We start from the raw sequence: 22,922 nt of genomic DNA on the forward strand, positions 1-22,922 counted from the left end.
AATGCGCATTCACCTAGGGGGGAGCCAAAAACACGGTGTGTTTAAAATTTAAAGCCTGCTGCAGTAAGACCAGGTGAAGGCTGAAAGGGAACCCTAGACTTCTTTCTTACCTGGTCATAACAGACTGTTTTCTCCTGCACCTGGAGCTCAGCTAATCTCTTTAGTTTCAGAATATATAAATACAGGCATCTCAGTGCGACTTGAACAGAGTGCTGGGAGTTTGGTGAGTTGAGGAAGTTGGGGAAGGAGGTGCTTCTTTGCTTTTCCTAACTTTTTCACCCTGTAGGATTTGGTTCTTTCTCTACTACAGAGGAAGAAGGTAGCTGGTTGGTGAGTATCTGGTAAGTGGTTAAGGTCTATTCTATTTCTAAAGTTTAAAATAGTACAGGAACTGGTGGTAAAGTTAATAAAATATATAAAAAAGGAAAATAAATAATTGAATAAAGTAATTAAGTAGTTAATTGAAACACATTAAGGATGGCAGGACAAGTGATGTGTCATGGCTGCAGTATGTGGGATCTCCTGGATGGCAGTGTGATTCAGGGCAAACATGTCTGCAGTAAGTGTTTGTGGCTCGAGAAGCTTTGCCTCAAAGAGTCATTGAGCTGGAGGCAGAGCTGCAGACACTGCAACACATCAGGGAGGGGGAAAATTACCTGGACACACTGTACCAGGAGGCGGTCACACCCCTTAGAATAGGGTCTTCTGATTTGGTCATTGGTCAGGGACAGAAGAGTGTGGCTGTGGCTGAGGCAGGTAAGGAGACCCAGAGGGCAGGAGTGCAGGAACCTCAGCCCTTGTGATTGTTCAACAGGTTTGAGGTTCTTTCAGCTTGATTGGATGAGAGTGGGAGCTGCAGGATGGATGAGCTGACAATGGCACCATGGTACTGGAAGCCATTCAACTGGCAGAGGTAAAAAGGAATGTAGTGGTAGTAGGGGACAGTATAGTGAGGGGGACTGACACTGTTCTCTGCAGCAAACAGCGAGAGTTCAGAAGGCTGTGTTGCCTGCTTGGTGCTCGAGTTTGGGACATCTGCTCAGGGTTGGAGAGGAACTTACAGTGGCAGGGGGAGAATCCAGTCATCGTGGTCCATGTAGTTACTAGCAACATAGGCAGGACAAGAAAGGAGGTTCTGCATAGTCAGTACCAAATTAAGCAGAACCTCAAAGATATCAATTCATCAGTTTTGTTTTGAATTCTACATGCATTCAGATACAAAGCCTTTAGTTTTATCCTTTTATTATTTGCGTAATGTTTAAGGGATAGGTCAATAGAGATGCAGAGGCAGACATTTAAAAGGGATATTTCAGAATACACAAGAAAGAAAAATTCCAAGGGGAGGACCCACCATCTGTGGTTAACTAAAAAAGTTAAAGATAGTATCAAACTTTAAGAAAAAACGTAATTGCACAAAGATAGATGGCAGGTCAGAAGATTGGACGAAATATAAAAATAGCAAAAATTACTAAAACATTAATAAGGAGGGAAGAATTAGAGTATGAGAGAAAGCTAGCTAGAAATATAAAAACAGATAGTAAGAGTTTCTTGATATTTAAAAGTGAAAAGTTAACAAAGTGAACATTGGTCCTATAGAAAGTGAGCCTGGGGAATTAATAATGGAAAATAAGGAGATGGCATATGAATTGAATGGGTATTTTGCATTGATCTTCACTGGAGAGGATACAAATAGCTGTAAATCAGGAAATGGAAGGGAGCGAGAAACTCAAGGAAATTACAATCACCAAGGAAATGGTACTGAGCAAGTTGTCGGAGCTGTGGGCTGACAAGTCCCTGGCTCCTGATGGACTTCAATCCAGGGTCTTAAAAGAAGTGGCTAGTGAGATAGTTGATGCATTGGTTTTAATTTTCCAAATTTCCCTAGATTCAGGGAAGGTTCAATTGGATTGGAAAATAGTGACTGTAACTCCTTTATTCTACATAATATACCATAATATGATAGAATTCTTCATCAAGGTGGAGAGTGACGTAATTGATTCTGAGATTAGGGTCTTGAATTTTAGTAAAGGAAACTACAAAGGTATGATGCGCGAGTTGGCCATGACGGATTGGGAAACGTTACTTAAAGGGATGATGGTGGATAGGCAATGGCAAACATTTAAAGAGTGCATGGATGAACTGCAACAATTATTTATCCTTGTCTGGTGCAAAAGTAAAACGGGAAAGGTAGCCAAACCCTGGCTTACAAGGGAAATTAGAGATAGCATTAGATCCAAGGAAGAGGCATATAAATTTGCCAGGAAAAACAACAGACCTGAGGATTGGGAGCAGTTTAGAATTCAGCAAAGGAGGACCAAGGGATTGATTAAGAAGGGGAAAATAGAGTACAAGGGCAAGCTTGCGGGGAACATAAAAACTAACTGTAAAAGTTTCATTTTCTCTTTGCATACCTATAGATTGGTGAAGACAAATGTAGGTCCCTTACAGTCAGAAACAGGGGAATTTATTATGTGGAACAAAGAAATGGCTGACCAACTAAATGCATACTTTGGTTCTGTCTTCAAAAAGGAGGACACAAATATCATACCAAAAATGTTGGGGAACACAGAGCTTAGTGAGAGAGGAACTGAAGGAAATCAGTATTAGTAGAGAAATGGTGTTGGGGAAATTGATGGGATTGAAGGCCAATAAATCCCCAGGGCCTGACAGTATGCATCCCCAGAGTACATAAGGAAGTGGCCCCAGAAATATTGGATGCATTAGTGGTAGACTCTGGAACAGTTCCTACAGATTGGAGGGGAGCTAATGTAACCCCACAATTTAAAAAGGGAGGTAGAGATAAAGAAGGAATTTTAGACCAGTCAGCCTGACTTTGATAGTGTGGAAAATTCTAGAGTCCATTATCAAAGATTTTATAGCAGAGCAATAGGAGAACAGTGGTAGAATCGGGCAGAGTCAGCATGGATTTACGAAAGGGAAATCATGCTTGACAAATCTACCAGAATTCTTCAAGGATGTAACTAGTAGAGTTGATGAGGGGGAGCCAGTGGATGTGGTTTATTTGGACTTTCAGATGGCTTTCGACAAAGTCCCACATAAGAGATTAGCATGTAAGATTAAAGCACATGGGATTGGGGGTAGTGTATTGCGATGGATAGAAAATTGGTTGGCGGACAGGAAACAAAGAGTAGGGATAAATGGGTCTTTTTCCGATTGGTGGACAGTGACTAGTGGGGTACCACAGGGATCGGTGATAGGACTCCAGCTATCCAAAATATACATTAATGATTTAGATGATCAAAGGGGTAAATTTTTCACACAAAGAATAGTGGGTATCTGGAATGAGCTGCCAGAGGAGATGTTGGAGGCAGGAACAGTAGCAACATTTAAGAGGCATCTGGACAGGTACTTGAATGAGCAAGGCATAGAGGAATATGGAATTAATGCAGGATGGTGGGATTAGTATAGATAGGCATTATGGTCGGCATGGACGCGGTGGGCCAAAGGGCCTGTTTCTGTGCTGTACAACTCTATGATTCTGAGGGAACTAAATATATCTCCAAATTTGCAGATGACACAAAACTGGGTGGGAGGGTGAGTTGTGAGGAGGATGCAGAGAGGCTTCAGGGTGATTTGGACAAGTTGAGTGAGTGGGCAAATGCAGTATAATGTGGATAAATGTGAGGTTATCCACTTTGGTAGCAAAACAGGAAGGCAGATTATCTGAATGGCTATAAACTGAGAGAGGGGAATATGCAGCGAGACCTGCGTGTTCTAGTACACCAGTCACCGAAGGTAAGCATGCAGGTCCAACAGGTGGTAAAAAAGGCAAATGGTATGTTGGCCTTATAGCGAGAGGATTCGAATACAGATGCAGGGATGCCTTGGTGAGGCCACATGTGGAATAGTGTGCGCAGTTTTGGTCTCCTTATCTGAAGAAGGATGTTCTTGCTATAGAGGGAGTGCAGCGAAGATTTACCAGACTGATTCCTGGGATAGGGAATCTCATAGAAACCTATAAAGTTCTAACAGGACTTGACAGGGTAAATGCAGGAAGGATGTTCCCGATAGTGGGGGAGTCTGGAACCAGGAGTCATAGTCTCAGGATACGTGGTAAACCTTTCAGGACTGAGAAGAGGAGAACTTTCTTCACCCAGAGAGTGGTGAGCCTGTGGAATTCGCTAGCACAGAAAGCAGTTGAGGCCAAAACATTGTATGTTTTCAAGAAGGAGTTAGATATAGCTTTTGGATCTAAAGGGATCAAAGGGTATGGGACGAAAGAGGGAACAGCTTACTGAGTTGGATGATCAGCTATGATCATGAATGGCGGAGCAGTTTCGAAGGGCCGAATGGCCTACTCCTGCTCCTATTTTCTATGTTACTATGTAAAAGGGAGACAGAAAGCAGGAAACTACAGGCCAGTTAGCTTAACATCTGTCATAGGGAAAATGTTAGAAGCTATTATTAAAGAAGTTATAGCAGGGCACTTCAAAAAATTCAAAGTAATCAGGCAGAATTAACATGGTTTTGTGAAAGGGAAATCATGTTCAACCAGTTTATTGGAGTTCTTGGAAGAACTAACGTGCTGTGGATAAAGGGGAATGGGTGGATGTACTGTACTTAGATTTCCAGAAGGTATTTGATAAGGTACCAGATCAAAGGTCAGTGCAGAAAATAAAAGCTCATGGTATAGGGGTAACAGACTGACATGGATAGAAGATTTGCTAGCTAACAGGAAACAGACAGCAGGCATAAATGGGTCATTTTCTGGTTGGCAAGATGTAATGAGTAGTGTGCTACAGGGATCAGTTCTGGGGCCTCAACTTTTTACAATTTATATAAATTGACTTGGATGAAGGGACCGAAGGTATGGTTGCTAAATTTGCTGATGACACAAAGATAGGTAGGAATTTAAGTTGTGAAGAGGACATAAGGAGGCTTCAAAAAGATATGGATAGTTTAAGTGAGTGGGAAAAGATCTGGCAAATGGAGTATAATGTGGGAAAATGAGAAATTTTTCATTTTGGCAGAAAGAATAAAAAAGCATATTATCTAAATGGTGAGATATTGCAGAGCTCTGAGATGCAGAGGAATTTGGGTGTCCTAGTGCATGAATCTCAAAAGGTTGGTACGCAAGTTCAGTAAGTAATTTGGAAAGCTAATAGAATGTTATCGTTTATTGTGAGGGCAATTGAATACGAAAGTAGGGAGGCTATGCTACAGTTATACAGGGCATTGGTGAGACCATATCTCGAGTACTATGTACAGTATTGGTCTCTTTAAGGAAGGATGCAAATGCGTTGGAAGCAATACAGAGATGGTTTACTAGAATAATACCTGGAATTGGCAGGTTGTCTTATGAGGAAAGGTTAGACAGGCTAGGCTTGTATCCGCTGGAGTTTAAAAGAGTAAGAGGCAACGTGACTGAAACATAAAAGATCCTGAGGGGTCTTCACAGGTGGATGTGGAAAAAACTTTTCCTATGTGGGAGAATCTAGAACGAGGGGTCATTATTTAAAAATAAGGGGTTGCCCATTTAAGACAAAATGAGGAGAAATTTTTTCTCAGAGGGTCATGACTCTTTGGAACTCTCTTCCTCAAAAGGCAGTGGTGCAGAGTCTTTAAATATTTTTAAGGCGGAGGTAGATAGATTCTTGATAAGCAAGGGGGTGAAAGGTTATTGGGGGTAGGCCGGAATGAGGAGACGGGGTCACAATCAGATCAGCCATGATCTTATTGAATGGCGGAGCAGGCGCGAGGGGTCAAGTGGCCTTCTCCTGCTCCTAATTCGTATGTGTGTTACTTAGAGGGGAACTTGCAGTGGTGTTGTTGCCATGTGCCTACTGTCCTGGTCTTTCTGGGTGGTAGAGATCGGGGGTTTGAAAGGTGCTGTTGAGGAGGTTTAGCGAGTTGCTGAAGTGCATCTTGTAGATGGCACACACTGCTGTCACTGTGTGCTGGTGGTGGAGGGAGTGAATGTTTATGGTGGTGGATGGAGAGCTGATCAAGTGGGCTACTTTGTCTTGGCAGTTGTCGAGCTTCTTGAGTTTTGGAGCTGCATTCAGCCAAGCATGTGGAGGGTATTCTCCTGACTTGTGCCTTGTAGATGGTGGACAGGCTTTGGGCAGTCAGGAAGTGAGTTACTTGCTACAGAATTCCCAGGATCTGACCTGCTCTTGTCATCACAATATTTATATTGCTGGTCCAGCTAAGTTGCTGGTTATGATAACCCCCAGGATGTTGATTGTGGGGGGGTTCAGCGATGGTAATGCTGTTGAATGTCAAGGGGAGATCGTTAGATTCTCGCTTGCTGGAGATGGTCATTGCCTTACATTTGTGTGGTGCGAATTTACTTGCCACTTATCAGCCCAAGCTTGAACGTTGTCCAGGTCTTGCTGCACGTGGACTCCAACTGCTTCATTATCTGAGGAGTCGTGAATGGTGCTGAACATCGTACAATCATCAGCGAACATCCCCTCTTCTGACCTTACATTGGAGGAAAGCTTGTTGATGAAGCAACGTAAGATAGTTGGGCCTGGTACCCTGAGGAACTCCTGCAGTGATGTCCAGGGACTGCAATGATTGGCCTCCAGCAACCACAACCATCTTCCTGCCTGCCCCAGGGATCAAATTAAGTCTATATCGTGTAGCTAGAAGCAGTGGTACACAAACAAGTTTTTCCCCCATAGCTTCCTTTGCCACAACCTGAAGAATTGTGAGGAAAATTCAGCAATCCTGTACTCCAATGAGAGAACACCCTTGAAGGAAGTACCTGATAATCAGCACTACATTGTTGTACACTATCAGGCTTGTGCTTCCTCTGGTAAGTCTCCTTGCTGGGAGCATTAGATCAGTGAATTTACCCTTGTAAATTCATTGTTTCTGTACAATGTCTCCAATGGAACAGTATGTTCAACTGTAAAAGTGTGATGAAAAACACAAGAATGCAATTTTATAAACTGTGCTATTTGAGCATGATCTCATCAAAATGAGGTCATTTTATTGTATTTATAGATCCACATCAATTTTGGTAATGGAAGGATCTACTATAATACCATAAAATAGTATTTTGGAGCAGCAGCCACATCAAACACAGGAAATGGGGATGATGGTCCAAGAATCTTCATCAAGAAGCATCCAGAGGCCTCTTAGAACACTGAACAGCAACATACTGGAGCAACACGGAGCCACCAATGTAATGAACAAGTGCTGCCGATTTGCTCTGCCAACAGTGTCCAGCCCAATTACATAATCCCAGCAAGGTGATCATGTCTTCTTTTGGGCCTCCTTATCTCGAGAGACAATGGATACGCGCCTGGAGGTGGTCAGTGGTTTGTTGTGAAGCTGCCGATTTGCTCTGCCAACAGTGTCCAGCCCAATTACATAATCCCAGCAAGGTGATCATGTAAGCCCACCAAATTAAACATTTGGAATGGCTGATGAAGCTGTTAGAGGTTAAGATTGAGAAATAGTTAAAAAATCAATTTTAGACAAAATAATTACTTGTATTCTGTCCTTTACACAATAGTTCATTTTAAAATCTGACAGGGTACGGTTGGTCCCGAATGAAAAACTGAGCTTAACAGCCAGGCGAACAACTCATTGCTCAGCCTGCTCAGCATGTGGGATTCCTACAACTTCTCATTTATACACATGGATCTTCAGTAGGAGAATCAACGTTTGTGCCTGGAGCTGACAGTCAGTTATTGGGAATGCTTCCTTTCCTAAGTGTCTCAGTTCAGCTTCAAATGCCTTTAAGTGCTGCTGGCCATACTCTTCTACAGTTACCTGCTAAACCAAAAGGGAGGGAAAGTTTCATTTAAGTCAAATTTTATGGTAACAGTCATAAAAAAGACTAAAGTAACAAAATCAAGTTATATTTTCTGCAGCGATCCATTTTATATTACAGAATCACTGGTTAAGAAAACCTTTCAGCTTCATGGCTATCCAATGTGCTCTGGTTGTTTCCTATTGCCTCATAGATGGGTTGTAAATTATTGAAAACTAGTAACTAGGTTTGGCTTGGTCATAAATTTTTTAAAATCCAGATTAGCTAATGTTCTCAGGAAGTCAGGGAACTTCACTACTGCAGTACATTCCATAAAAAGATTATAAACAACACTGAGGAATGTTAGTCAAAATTTCCAAAGCTCGATTCCTTAAATTCAGACACAGCACATAGTTATTTTGTAAATGGAAAAAAAATTAAGTTGTCAGTTTTCTAGTTAAGCAATGTTATAAACATTGACTGAAATCCTGAAAAAGGAACATTCTATCCAGTTAATTCACATATAACAAGTTTCATCCATACCTCTGATTTTCTGATGAAAGCTCATCAACCTGAAACATTAACTCCGTTTCTCTCTCCGCAGATGCTTCCAGACCAGCTGACTCTTTCCAGCAGTTTTTTTTATTTCAGAGTATTTTGCTTTTGTATCACCCAGATCTCTGTTGTCTTCCACTGGGAGCAGAGACTGTCTTTTCTACCTTCTGCTAGTATTACAGCAAAAAACACCCAATTTAAATTATATAATAGCTTACACACAAATGCCTAAAGGCACTTTATATGCGAGCAATTTCTGACCAGGAAGCTTTTCATGTTTGTTCACAGGATGTGGGCATCGCTGGCAAGGCCAGCATTTATTGCCCATCCCTAATTTCCCTTGTGAAGGTGGAGAGTGGACTTCTTGAACTGTTGCAGTCCATGTAGTGAAGATACACTCACAGTGCTGTTAAGCAGGAAGTTCCAGGATTTTAACCCAGTGTTGATAAAGGAATGGTGATATATTTAAGTCAGAATGGTGTGTGACTTGGAGGGGAAATTGCAGGTGGTGGTGTTCCCATGTGCCAGTTGCCTTTGTCTTTCCAGATGATAGAGGTTGTGAATTTGGAAGGTGCTGTAGAAAATGTCTTGACGAGTTGCTGCAGTGCATTTTATAGATGGTACACACTGCTGCCACAGTTCAATGGTGGAGGGAGCAAATATTTAAGGTGGTATATCAGGTGCCAGCCAAGTGGACTGATTTGTCCTGGATGGTGGTGAGCTTCACAAGTGTTGTTGGAGCTGATCCAATCAGGCAAATGTAGAGTATTCCATCACACTTCTGACTTGTGCCTTTTAGATGGTATACAGACCTTGGGGAGACAGGAGATGAGTTACTCATTGCAGAATTCCCACAGAAGGAGGATACAAGTTAGAGAAGGTGACTGAAGGCATAGTAGAAATGGATGAGCAGAAATTTTTTCCAATTAAATATTGGGAAAACTGAAACCATTGTTTTGGTCCCTGCTCCAAACTCCATTCCCTGGTAGTCTGAAACTAAACCAGTCTGCTTGCAACTCCGGTGTCATATTTGAGATGAGCTTCCGACCAGATATTTGCACTATCACTAAGACCGCCTATTTCCATCTCTAATACATTTGCTCCTGTCTCAGTTTATCTGCTGTTGAAACCCTCATTCATGCCTTTGTTACCTCTAGACTTGACTCTTCTAATGCACTTCTGGCTGGTGTCTCACATACTGCCCTGCCACAAGCTTGAGGTCATCCAAAACACTGCTGACCATGTATTAACTTGCTCCAAGTCCCATTCACCAATCATCCCTCTGCTCATTGACCTACATTGGCTCCTGGTCAAGCAACATCTTGATTTTGAAATTCTCATCCTCGTTTTCAAATCCCTCCATGGCCTCGTCCCTCCCTAGCACTGTAATCTCCTCCAGCCCCACAACCCTCTGAGCTATCTCTGCTTATCTAATTCTGGCCTCTTGAGTATCCCCAATTTAAACGCTCCACCTTTGGTGGCTATGCCTTCAGTTGCCTGGGCCCTATACTCTAGAATACCCTCCCTACACCTCTCCACTTTCCTCCTTTAAGACGCTCCTTAAAACGTACCTCTTTGACCAAGCTTTTGGTCATCTGACCTAATATCTCCTTTTGTGGCTTGGTGTCGTATTTTGTTTAATAATCCTCCTGTGAAGCGCCTTGGGATGTTTTATTACGTTAGAGGTACTATATAAATCCAAACTATTGCTTTTGCTGTTGTAGAAGTTGTAAGTTTTGAGAAGGGTTTTGAACGTAGAGATATCGGGTAGCAAGGGGAAAATGGTGACGTAGTGGTAATGTCACTGAACTAGTAATTCAGAGGCCCAGGCTACTAGCTCGGAGGCATGGGTTCAAATCCCACGATGGCAGCTGTTGGAATTTTAATTCAATTAATTAATAAATAGAACCAGTAATAGTGCCATGAAACTATCATTACCATAAAAATTCATTTGGTTCACTAATGTCCTTTAGGGACAGAAATCTGCTGTCCTTACCTGGTCCAATGCAGTGCTACCTCAGGGGCTGCAGCATGTTGCAGCTGGTGGAAGGTTGCTGGCTTTCACTGGGGGAGTCTGCAGATGACTTTGCAGGACATTATTGAGCAGCTCTGGGCCTTGAAGGCCCAGCTTCAGGTTGCACCACTTCAACATGGGTGGTAGCAATCTGGGCTGGCTGGCCGACAGGCAACAGCAAGGGCACTGGCAGAATGTCTGAATGCTGTTATCCCGAGGCTCGTGATCCACGGTGCCATTGCCACTTGGCCTTGGACCACATTCCCCTGCAAAAGAGAGGGCAGAATGTCAGTGGTTGTGTTGCACTGTGTTTGGGTGATAAATAGCTGGATGTTTGTGGAAGCAGTGGGAGCTGGGTGTGAGGCTGGCATTATTGGAATGTGAGAGAGGGTGAGCTGCAGGATCTGGATGTTAGGCATGAGTTCTGGGTGCCAGGGAATGCAGTGCATTGAGAAGCATCAGAGGTTGGTGGTGTAGTGGGTAGGAGATGTCATGTGAAGGTGCATTCCCTGACCTACCTGCCTGAGGTCAGGGAACATCTCGAGATACTGCTGCCAGGTTCTCAGGGCCAGACTCCAGGCAATGACCTCCCTGGCCACCTGCTCCCATTCCCTTGAGGGCATCCTGGCTCCCCTGCAGAACAATCGCCTCCCTGTTCACCTCCACCACTAAGGCCTCCAGTTCTTCATCCATGAACCTAGGAGCCTTCTCTCTTTGCAGAGCACCTACAAGCAGCCAGTGTTAGTACAAGCAGGTAGCAGCAGCTCCCTTCCACTGAGTGCAGCTCCCCTTTAAGAGGGACATTCTGCCTTTAAGAGGAGCAGGCTGGGTGTGCTCCGCCCTCTGCTGAGCACTCAGGCAGTCAGCAGCACGGGTCCCATTCTGACTAACACTGCAAGCATGTAGATGAGGAGGCAGCACCAATAAAAACCAATAAATCGTGAATTGGTACTGTCTATGGAGAGGGAAACAAAGCTAACGTTTCAGATCTGTGACCTTTCATCAGAACTGGGCAAAGTTAGAAATGTAATAGGTTTTAAGCAAGTGAAACCAGGGAGGGTGGGAAAAAGAATAAAAGGGAAAGGCTGTGACAGGGTAGAAGGCAGAACTTTTCCCAGTTCTAATAAAAGGTCATCAACCTGAAACGTTAACTCCACAGATGCTGCCAGACTGGCGAGTATTTCACCATTTTCTGTTATTACTTCAGATTTTCAGTATCCGGAGTATTTTATTTCATGACTCTCATGTCCAAAAACAGGTGCAGACCAATTTTTAGTCCAGTATTCCAAATTGTTTGTATAAGGGCACTATAGAACTATTAGTTTTATAGCGTATGTCCTAGTAATCTATTTGTCTTTGTAATAGTCATAAGGCATAGGCTATTCCTTCAAAGATTCACACACTATAACTAAGGGCCCATTCCTGCTCAACAGAATTCAATGCTGTACCAAGTATGGTAGATATGTGCTTGGCATTAGCCCTATCAACAATCATGATATTCCATTTATCTCCATTAAATGACATCTGCCAGATGCAAGTGCATTTCCTCCATTGCATCTAGTCTTTTTTTTTTATCTAGGGTCCTAACACTAGCATAGATCCTTAGGTCATCTGCAAACTTGAGAACAATACCCGTGACACTATTATCTCGATTATAACATAGATTCTGAAGAGTCACAGTCCAACATGGATCCATACAGGACTCCATTAGTAACCAGCTTCTATGCAGAACCACTTCCATTTTAATAACAACCCTCTGTCTGTAAGAATCCAGCCATTTCTCTATCTAATTCAGGATCTGCCTACTAATCCCACAGGATTCCACCCTATAGTTATTGGCTATCCCTTGCAGGCGAGGATGATTGTCTTCCACGAGTCCAAGATGACTGATGAGGCCGATTTGGGATCTACAGACTTTATGACCTGTAGGGCATTTGTTGTCATGTCTGGTCTATTATTAGTTTGGGTCACAGCTTGTACTTTTTGCTGCTTTCGCTTTTAATCTTCATTTTGTCATCATTGGGTCTCAAAATGCCGGAATCCTTCCCATAGACTCTGACTGCATCTGATTCGGTCCAGGGCACTGGTCTCCCAGGAGTTGATGTCCATTGTTGCATTTCTTCACATTGACTTTCAGCACATTCTTGAAGAACTCCCTTTGTCCTCCTCTGGTGCGTCTGCCCTGACTGAGCTGGGAGAAGACAACCTGCTTTGGGAGCCTGCTATCTGACATCTGATCTATATGACCAACCCAACGAAGCTGATGGCGGATAATCATAGCCTCAATGCTTGTGGCGCCTGCTTGTGAGAGGACACTGATGTTGGTGCATCTGAACTCCCACCTGATATGTAGGAACTTCCACAGGCAGTGTTGATGATATATCTCCAGTGCTTTGAAGTGCCTCCTACATGTTGTCCATGTTTCAATCCCATACTATAAGGTAGGGATCACAACTGCATGGTAGACCACAAGCTTGGTTTCATTTTTGATGTTGCAATCTTCAAACACTCGCTTCCTCAGGTAGCCCAAGGCTGTACCAGCAGATTTCAGGTGATGCTGGATTGCTTTATCAGTGTTAGCCTTCTGTGAAAGATAACTTTCAAACTACTGGAAATGTTCCACATTTTCCAGGCACTCATCATGAATACTCAATTGGGCTGGCATGAGTGCATTTGGAGCTTGCTGATGGAGGACTTTGGTCTTCTGAATGTTGCGTGTAAGTCCCGTCTTCTCATATATCTTAGTAAATCCATTGACGATTCTCTGAAGATCCGTTTCTGACACAGCACTTACTGCAGCATCATCAGTGTATTGGAGCTCAATGACTGAAGTTGGGTGGTCTTAGTTTTTGTTTGGAGTTGTCTATGGTTAAATAGCTTAGCATAGAAATCTTCCTTGGTTTTGTTGCCGGCGTCTAGAATTGGGGCATATGCATTAATCATGGTGGCGTACTGGCTCCTTGCCAGTTTGAGACGAAGAGTAATGGGCGCTCATTGCTTCCAAGAGGGAACTCATGAAGCTGGTTGACAAGATCATTCTTGATGGCAAATCCAACTCCGTGAAATCTGTGTTCTTCTTCTGATTTTCCCTTCCAGAAGAAAGTATAGCCACCTTGGTGTTCCTTGAGCTGCCCCTCTCCAGCTCACCGGGTCTCTCTCAGAGCAGCGATGTTGATGTCATATCACCGGTTTCTCGGGTAACAAATGCATTGCAACGCTACGGGCGTTCACTCGCTGGTGTGTCTATTAGGGTCCTGATGTTCAAGGTCCCAAACTTTACGATGTGTGTCTTTTGTGCGTTTCTACCACACAAAGGTGATCCTTCTGAATGTGGCTATAAAGTCGGGAAAGGTGAGGTAGACTATATTTAGGGTACCTTCTCTAGCCCCCTCCCCAATAAGGGGTGAGCAGAGTGGATCTTAAAGAGGACTGCTCAGTTGCAGTTACAGCTGCAGAAAGGGACCCCTGCCTCATCCAAGTGCTAGACGACCATCTTGTAACTGCTGCCTCCGTGCTAGATCATGAATAGAAACTTCCAGACAGCACAATGCTGCTCCCATCACCATTTGCTGGAAACAAAGGGCTTGGAGGAAATGCTCGGAAAGGAAGACGCTTGTGCGTGACATCTTTTAGCATGGAGAAACCTTTGCATACCAGCTTCCACACGTATCTTGACAGAATGACACCTTCATCCAACGGCGAGGAAACCAAGAGGATTGGAGGGTTTCATTCTGCAGCAACCTTCGTTGGGAGTTTCTAATGATGCTTTCTCTGAATAATCAAACATTTTTATTCTTGTTAAAGTTGCTTGTCTTGCTAATAAGAAACATAAAGGTGCTAAAGAAGCTTTAAATACCTTTTAAAATAAACCAGTGGGTCAGAGATCATTGCTGAAGTAAATTTAAACTTTCCTAACTTTCTAAATATGGCTTCAATCTCAAAAGCGATCCTTATAAGGAGTACTTGGCAGCAATATGCAGAAACAACAAATCAATAATCCTGCCATATGAAGGAAGACCAATCTCCAGTGGAATTTTCAAGGCTACATACAGCTTCTCTTCTTAGTCAAACTTTCTTCAGTACTGAAGGTCTTGCTTCATTTTGTGAAGGGTGCTTATACATTTGTTCTTGGTAAGACTAACAACTCTAGGAACTGCACATAAGAATTAAGAAAATCAATCGTAAGGGAGAATATGAATTGATTTTTAACTTCTCATCAACATCATTAAAAACTGTGGAAATGAGCCAAAGAAATAAAAACAGAAAATACTGGAAATGCTCAGCATATCAGGCAGCTTTTGTGAAGAGAGAAACAGAGCTAACGTTTCAGGTAGATGACCTTTCATCACAACTGGAAAAAGAGAGATGTAACAGGTTTTAAGCAAGGGAGCAGGGGACAGGGAGAAAAGAACAAAAGGGAAGGTCTGTAATAGGGTGGAAGGCAGGAGAGATTATTTTCAGCATTTTCTGTTATTTCAGATTTCCAATATCCACAGTATTTTGCTTTTGAACTGAGCCAAAGGTTTGTTTGTCAGAGGATTTCCAGGCAACATCAATAGGCTCAGTAGATTCAATAGATTTCAAGTTAGTTTGTACCTGAGTTAATAATATTATGTTGTATTTGCAGGATATCTTAGTTTGCGATATTACCTCAAGGTTTTCTGCTTCTATTGAATCATGTCTATCTATAAAGAACTATGCAGTGCTGACTTTTGCCATTAATGACTCCTTTACATCCAGAAACAAAAGCATAATGCCATTGTTTGTATGTAAACAGATAAGATCATCTTTACAAATGACTGGTAAAATATTAAACAGTCTTGATAAAAAAAAGATGAAGAATTCACATTACACGAGATGCTGTAACCTAAAGATATCAATGAAAGATGTTATTTTTTATGGTAGCAATCACACTGCTAAAATCTAAACAAATTGGACTTAAAACTCCCAAATCAAGCTCTTAACTTACAATTATCTTCCATTGCTAGAAAAAGCAAAGACAAAGACAAGAATATAAGAGCAGGGAGGTTATGATGGAGCTGTATAAAATGCTAGTTAGGCCACAGCTGCAGTACTGTGTACAGTTCGGCTCACCACACTATAGGAAGGATGCAATTGCACTGGAGAGGGTGCAGAGGATATTCACCAGGATGTTGCCTGGGCTGGAGCATTTCAGCTATGAAGAGAGACTGAAAAGGCGAGGGTTGTTTTCCTTGGAGCAGAGAAGGCGGAGGGGGGACATGATTGAGGTGTACAAAATTATGAGGGGCATTGATAGGTTACATAGGAAGAAACTTTTTCCCTTAGCGGAGGGGTCAAGAACCAGGGGGAATAGATTTAAGGTAAGGGGCAGGAGGTTTAGGGGGGATTTGAGGAAAAATGTTTTCACCCAGAGGGTGGTTGGAATCTGGAACGCACTGCCTGAAGGGGTGGTAGAGGCAGGAACCCTCACAACATTTAAGAAGTACTTAGATGAGCACTTGAAACACCATAGCATACAAGGCTATGAGCCAAGTGCAAGAATATGGGATTAGAGTAGTTGGGTGCTGGATGGCCGGCACAGACACGATGGGCTGAAGGGCCTGTTTTTGTGCTGTATAACTCAATGACTCTATGACACTATAACTGAGAAGTTGATAACTACTATCACAGTTATATTAAATTATCTACAAGTACTGAACATAGTACTTCATGGAGAAATTGTGCTGCTCCTAAGACTAGCTTTTGATATTTCAATTAATTTTTTCTATAGTTCAAACCTCTTAATTTTTTCTTCACTGCTCCAATGTGTCTCAAAGCTCCCAGTATTCACTGTGCTGCTCATTTGCCACTTCGTCAGCCCCTATCTCGCTGTTCACAAGACCAGACCAAGGAATATTATGGTAATGAAGTATTCTCAGTGTAACAGGCTAGTTTCTTAACTGACACTCAAAATGGTAGCATGGTCCTCCCTGTTACTGAGAGTGAGGGCAACAGGGAGAGGAACAACAAAGAGCGGAGCAGCTAAGTAACTGTTGCCAAAGGCTTTGACAGAGCAAAGTTCTTGTTTGGATAAGGAAGGGGGGGGAGGGGGGGGGGGAGGGGATTTCAAATGAGAAAAGGAGTGGAAGGGAAGGATAACAGCCAGAGTGATGTTAAATATAAGCAGCTGGATTGCTAAATGCAAAACTGATTGCATTATAGTCAGTATTGTATGCAATAAAATTTTTGTAGTACACCATGCTGATGACTAAAAAGTTTCCTAGAATATTATCTTCTGAGAAAGGTTTTTGCTTTTGACTTCCTTGATCTGTGCTTGAACTTCATGAAGTATGCAATTATGAAAGGCATTGTAAGTAAAAAGCAGCTAAAGATAAGCTAGCTACTTTATTAAAAGGCTTGATAAAGATCATTGCTATTATTGAAATTGCACAGTATTCAGCTCTATTTGCAACTTCTCAGATACTGAAACAGTCTGTGTCCACATGCAGCAAGACCAGGCCACCATTCAGGCTTGGGCTAATAAGTGGCAAGCAACATTCATGCCACACAAGTGTCAGGCAATGACCATCTCCAGCAAGAATCTAACCATCTCCCTGAAACATTCAATGACATTACCATCGCTGAATCCCCCACTATCAACATACTGGGGGTTACCATTGACCAGAAACTAAACTGGACCAGCCATATAAATACTGTGACGACAAGAGCAGGTCAGAGGCTGGGAATTCTGTAGCAAGTAACTCACCTTCTGACTTCCCATCTACAAAGGCACAAGTCAGCAGTGCGATAGAATACTCCTCACTTGCCTGGATAAGAGCAGTTCCAACAATATACAAGAAGCTCGATACCATCCAGGACAAAGCAGCCTGCTTGATCGGCACCCCATCCACCAATGGCGCACAGTAGCAGCAGTGTGTACCATCTACGAGATGCAATGCAACTGAACAAGGTTCTTTCGACAACACCTTCCAAACTCGCAACCTCTACCACCTAGAAGGTCAAGAGCAGCAGATGCATGGGAACACCACCAACTGCAAGATCCCCTCCAAGTCACACAACAACCTTCCTTGGGAATATATGGCCGTTGCTTCACTGTCACTGGGTCAAAATCCTGGAACACCCTCTCTAACAGCACTGTGCGTGTACCTACACCACATGGACTGCAGCAGTTCAAGCAGGTGGCTCACCACCATCACAATGGCAATTAGAGATCCGGTAATAAATGTTGGCCTTGCCAGCGACACCCACATCACGAGTGGATTAAAAAATTATCTTAGAGCAGTTAGCCTGGTCTGGAAACTTGCTAGATCATGGCAGAGCACAGCCAAAACACTTTGAACCCTGGTCTACTCTGCTGCAGAATACTGCTCTGCCTCATGGTCCTGCAACTGCCACACAAAGATTGTGGACATGCAGCTAAATGCCACCATGAGGATAGTGTCAGGGACGCTTAAGACCATGCCAATCAAGTGGCTCCTGGTACTGTCTACATTGCCCCACCTGCCATTTGCCACAATGCCATTGTAATCCATGAGATGGAAGCAGTCATGATTAGCACCAACGTTCCTGTTCAGGAACGCTTGAAAAATCCACCACAAAATGCTTAAAATGGCACCAGCTTTTCTGGGAAATAGCAGCTAATATTTACTCAGGCGGTGTCAACCCACTATCCAGATGGACGGAATTGTGGGATGCATGCAAAATAAAGAACCAACACCTCATCACTGACCCAAGAGCAGAGGGCCTGACATCGATCTCCTTTGAAGAGAGTGGTCAGCGCTCAGTTGAATCCACACATGGACGATACATACCTGTTCCACAAGTGGATGATGACAGGGACAACCTAAAGAGCAATTGTGGCCATGAATCCCAGATCATGGAAGATATCATAAATCTTCCCACTAAAATCTGCTATGGGAGTCATCACATTTCACCACTCGGCATCTTAGGAGGCGACTGAAGGGATAGCCAAACTCTCATTGTAAACTTTTCCCATCATACGAAAGTAGTCGTAGTGAGTTATATTGAACCAGTAATCATTTTAATGTTGTGGCAATGTAAGTTACTGAAAGGAATGTAGCTGAAACAAACCATTCAGAAAGTATTTTGGGTGGACCTGGTTGCCAGTCTCAGGCAATTATAAAATAGTAGCTGTTGTGTGTTGCACAGCATGACATTTTTAACACTGTGTGAACCTATCACAGCTACATGAACAACAGATGCTGAAGTTACTTGCAATGAGTTTTTAATTAAATGTATGCCCATATACTGAATTTAATATATACTAGATTTTTATGTGAATAAGAGGCAACATAATGAATCTGCAGGAAGACTTCAATATCTTTTCAACTTCAGCCACAGCTTCATGTTTTGTTCTGACTTGCAAGCAAACCACCACACACCATCTGTTAAAGGTTGGTATGTGAACAACTTCAGAAACTTGTATTTATATAGTGCCTTTAATGTAGTAAAGCATCCCAAGGCACTTCACAAGAGTGTTACCAAAAGAAAATAGGCACTGAGCCATATAATATGACATTGTCTAATCTTTTGGCCATTTTCCCCAAAGAGGTAGGTTTTAAAGAGCATCTAAAAGGAGTAGAAAGAGACAGAAAAGCAGAGAGGTTTAAGAAGGGAATTCCAGAATTTAGGCCCTTGGCAACTGAAGGCACGGCCACCAATGGTGGAGTGATTAAAATCGGAAACGATCAAGAGGCTAGAATTGGATGAGCGCAGAGATCTCGGGGTGGGAATTCTAGGCCTGGAAGAAATTACAGAGATAGGGAGGGACGAGGTCATGGATGGATTTGAAAGCAACGATGAAATTTTTCAGATCATGGCATTGCTTAACCAAGAACCAATGTAGGTCAGCGAGCACAGGGGTGATGGGTAAATGGGACTTGGTTCAAGTTAGAGTATGGACAGCAGAGTTTAGGATTACCTCAAGTATACAGAAGGCTGAATGTTGGAGGTCAGCCAGGGGTGTGTTGGACTAGTAGAGTCTTGAGGTAACAAAGGCATGGATGAGTGTCAGTAGCAGCTGAGTTGAGGGAGGGGCTGAGTTGGGCGATGTTATGGAGGTGGAATTAGGCAGTCTTAGTGATGGCGCAGATATGAGGCTGAAAGCTCATCTTGGGTCAAAGAGGACACCAAGGTAGAGAACAATCAGGTTCAGCTTCAGGTAGTGGCCAGGGAGAGGGATGGAGTTGGTGGTTAGGGAACGGAGTTTGTGGCCGTTTCAATACTGTGGCAGGCGGAAACCTGACTGGAGGGATTCAAACATGGAGTTCCAGAAAAGATTGGCACAGATTTGGGAGGCGGCAACACGTTCAAGGACTTTGGAGAGGAAAGGGAGGTTGGAGATGGGGTTGTAATTTACAAGGACAGAGGGGGTCAAAGGTTTTTTTTCTTCAGGAGTGGGGTGATGATGATTGATTTGAAGGGAAGGGGGACAGTACCTGAGAAGAGAGAACCTTCAACAATATCAGTTAACATGGGAACCAGGAGGGGAAGTTGGGTGGTCAGTGACTTAGTGGGAATCGGCTCTAGGGAGCAGGAGGCGGGTCCCATGGAAAACAGGAGCTCAGAAAGGGCATGAGGGGAGATAGGAGAGAAACTAGAGAAAGATACAAGTTCAGGGCCAGGGTGGGGTGGAGGTTTTGCCCGATGGGCTAGGAAAAGGGAAGGAAGCAGCTGATTGTCATTAAGATTGAGACCATCCAAAGAAAGCCATGAGTTCCTCGCACTTGTCATTGGAGGTGCGGGTGGAAGAGACGGGAACAGGGTTTAAGAAGATGGACTGATTTGGAGAAAGGAGGCCGGAGGTTATCTTTGCATTCCAGGATGATCATGGAACAACAAGCACTTTTAGCAGATGAGAGAAGGACCCATTATTGCTTTATGCAGCCCAGCCACATCTGTCAGTGAATAGTTAAACCAGTTGTCTGTCATCCCTTTTCAAGAATGCACCCCTTGAACCCAAGGGAGGGGAGATGAGGGCCATACTGGAGGAACTGCCAAAGTGAAAGAGAGTGAGAGTTAATGGCAGCTAGGGCATCAAAAGTGGAGGTGAGAGTGTAGTTGAGCTGATCAGTAGCTGCAGAAATGTCATGGAATGGAAAGCCAATTTGGGATTTTGAAAGTGCAGTTGTAAGTGAATTGGGAGAGTTTCTTTTCCAAGAGGCAAACACAGGAGGGAGGGTTGGGAAGTAGAAGGGGGATATGCATGGAGAGTGATACTTGGAAGTGATCAAGGATAAACTTATCTGTGATCTATGATGGGAGTAACAAAGCCATGTGAGATAGCACAGGTCAAGGGGTGGCCAGGAATATGTGTTGGGGAGTTTATATGGCAGGAGAGATTTAGGGAGGGTAGAAGGATAGTGAACTGAGAGTAGAGAGAGCATAATGAATTGAGATACAGGTTGAAATCACCAAGGATGAGAAGTCACTCAGCAGAAGTTGAGGAAGGAAAGCAGTGAAGATATCTGAGTGAGAAAATTTTTATCGTGTTTGGGTGGGCAGTAGAGAATGAAGATTTTAAATGAGAGATGAGTGGTGTTACAACCGAGATGGGAAGAGTGCACTTTTTATTCTAGTCCCACTTCTCCACAGGTCACAACATATTTAAATGTTCCCACTTACTTATACAGTCAATCATAGACTCTATTTTTACCCCAGAATAAAACGTACCAACCAGGATTCTTTTATAAAAAACAAAATTATCAGCTTATTATAAAACAAGTCATAACCAATAATGAAGTAAAGCATAAACACACAGATTGAAATGAAAAAGCTCCTTTTTTTTTTTACCTTAGCCCCCTCACACTCACACATACACTGGTTAACCAGAAAAATAAAGGAATTTTTGTTTATAAGAGTTCTATAACAGACAAAACAAAAAATACCTGGGCTGAATACTTCCTCATTTTTGAAGAAGCAGCAGATGAGGTATGTTTTTTTTTAGGCTGGCATACAGTCTGGCCTCTAAGTACACGTAGAAAGGTCACTGGGATCTTTTAGAACAGTTCTTTTCAGGTGGCGTTGAGAATTAATTTAGCAGGCTTTTCTTCAAAGGCGGAAGACGAGATGAGTTGACACAGTGGACTTCTCAGGATCTTTTAGAGTGCTGCTGGAAAGCTGAGCTGGGTTGTGGTCTTCGCTCCTTCCTTGGAAGTTCTCTCCCTTTTTATACAGTTCAACCCCAACTCAAAACAATTCAAAAGCGAAACCGACAACAGGTCAACCTTTTCACATCAACCAATTTTGACCTGCCACGTCTTTGGTTATACAGGGCCTTGGTGAGGCTACACCTGGAATATTGTGTGCCCTTTTGGTCTCTTTATCTGAGGCAGGATGTTCTTGCTATTGAGGGAGTGCAGCGAAGGTTTATCAGACTGATTCCTGGGATGGCGGGACTGACGTATGAGCAGAGATTGAGTCGGTTAGGATTATATTCGCTGGAGTTCAGAAAAGTGAGGGGGGATCTCATAGAAATCTATAAAATTCTGACAGGATTTGACAGGGTAGATGCAGGAAGGATGTTCCTGATGGTGGGGGAGTCCAGAAACAGGGATCATAGTCTAAGGATACGGGGTAAACCTTTCAGGACTGAGAAGAGGAGAAATTACTTCACCCAGAGTGGTGAGCCTGTGGAATTTGCTACCACAGAAAGCAGCTGAGGCCAAAACATTATATGCTTTCAAGAAGGTGTTAGATATAGCTCTTGGGGCAAAAGGCATCAAAGGATATGGGGAGAAAGCAGGAACAGGTTACAGAGTTGGATGATCAGCCATAATCATAATGAAAGGCGAAGCAGGCTCGAAGGGCCAAATGGCCTACTCCTGCTCCTATTTTCTATGTTTCTTTGTAAACAACTTCTCTAGGTGTCCAAAGTGCTCTGTTGTTTATTGAGCTAGAAGTCAGGTGGTTTCACGGAAAGGCTTGTTGTTGTTGCTGGAACATAGGGAGAGAGGAAGTATTAATGAGACTAGCATCCTTGAAAATTGATAAATTACCAGGGCCAGATGAAATGTATCCTAGGCTGTTAAAAGCAAGAAAGAAAATAGCAGAGGGTCTGACCATCATTTTCCAGTCCTCACTGGATAGAGGTGTGATGCCGGAGGATTGGAGAATTGCTAATGTTGTACCTCTGTTTAAAAAGGGAGCGAAGGAGAGATCAAATAATTATAGGCCAGTCAGTCTAACCTCAGCCGTGGGCAAATTATTGGAATCGACTCTGAGACACAGGATAAACTGTCACTTAGAAAGGCACAGGTTAATCAAGGATAGTCAGCATGAATTTGTTAAGGGAGAATCTTATTTGATTAACTTGATCGAATTTTTTGAAGTAACAAGGAAGATAGATGATGGTAGTGCAGTTGATGTGGTCTACATGGATTTTAGCAAGGCTTTTGACAAGGTCCCACATGGCAGACTGGTTAAAAATAAAATCCCATGGGATCCAGGGAAATGCAGCAAGGCGGATACAAAATTGGCTCAGTGACAGGAAACAAAGGGTAATTGTTGATGGCTGTTTTAGCAACTGGAGGGCTGTTTCCAGTGGTGTTCCACAGGGTCCCCTGCTTTTTGTGGTACATATTAACGATTTGGACGCAAATGTAGGGGGAATGATCAAGAAGT

The sequence above is a fragment of the Heterodontus francisci genome, chromosome 2 (genome assembly GCF_036365525.1).
Source record: "Heterodontus francisci isolate sHetFra1 chromosome 2, sHetFra1.hap1, whole genome shotgun sequence".
In the NCBI taxonomy this organism is placed as follows: Eukaryota; Metazoa; Chordata; class Chondrichthyes; order Heterodontiformes; family Heterodontidae; genus Heterodontus; species Heterodontus francisci.